Genomic DNA, 1265 nt, shown 5'->3' with positions numbered 1-1265 from the left:
CTCTCTCTTATTTACTCCTCTTGAATTATTAGTTTGATTAATTAATTGTCATGCAACTTTCTTAGCCTACCCTTACCCCGATCCCTCGGTGAAAAGAGCCTAATATTAATTACTGGCTTGCTATCCCTAGCCTCCCCTAGCAATTAATACAACATTATAGAGCAGAAGTTAAACCCAATTGATCGTCATACCCCTATCCCTAGGTGATATTACAGAATCAAGAAATTACTCACCAGTTCATGACATTACTGTACGTCCCCGTATCAATAAAGACAAACAACAGTTATCGAATGAGTTAAACGATAAAGGCATTAAGCAAAGATGAGAACCCAACAATTAACAATCAAAACATATGGAGACCATATAAATAATTAAGAGTTTCAATAAAAGAGAGTATCAAAAGATTACATTGTTTCCCCCAACAACAATAGGGTTTAGTTCACCATTGACATGCTGAAACTAGATGAAAAATGGAAGAAGAATGGAAAAGCAAACCCTAGAAAAGATGAAAAGGAGCCTAAGCATCCAAGAGATCCTCTCTAGAGAGCAAAATTAGGTCTGGCCGTCCGCCCGGCGGAAGAAGTGTGGCGCCCGGCGGTTTCCCATAAACCTCCAAACCGCCCGACGGTAAGGGTCACCGCCTGGCGGTTTCCCTCAAAATCGCCCAGCGCCAACGCCACTGTCTACTCCTCGCCCTAGACCGCCCGACGGTGTAAGTTACCGCTGGGCGGTGCGTCGACTCTTCAAATCTTCAATTTTCTTCTCTTTTCTTGAGTCTACGACCTGTATCTTCAACTCCATTCTTCATTTTCTCAGAAATGCTACAAAACAATCAAAACAAGCATAATGTCGCTAAAAACAACTTTTGACTCTCTACAGACTCATTTATTGACTTTTGCTTGATTCTAAGCTCATTCTAGGTAGTAAAGGGCGTAATTAGGTCTAAAATGACATATGAAAATAACTGCTTTTCAACCTTCATCAACACCCCAAACTTAAAACTTTGCTTGTCCTCAAGCAAACAAAAAAAATCAACACACAAAACAAAACTTGGCTTTATCCTCTTCCGTCCAATGTTTCAACATTCCCATAGTACATGACAAACACCACTCAAATTCAAATCTTCAGTGAAATCAAAATAAGGTGTATGCATGCTTTCAATCCAGAGATTGCACAACAGATGTTATAAATTATGAATGACCAATCCACTACGCAAAAATGCACTCATGAAAATTAACAGTTCATACCAAGCAAGTGTTTCACTC

The sequence above is a fragment of the Vigna radiata genome, chromosome 9, assembly GCF_000741045.1.
Source record: "Vigna radiata var. radiata cultivar VC1973A chromosome 9, Vradiata_ver6, whole genome shotgun sequence".
Taxonomy (NCBI): domain Eukaryota; kingdom Viridiplantae; phylum Streptophyta; class Magnoliopsida; order Fabales; family Fabaceae; genus Vigna; species Vigna radiata.
This window is presented reverse-complemented; position numbering follows the sequence as displayed.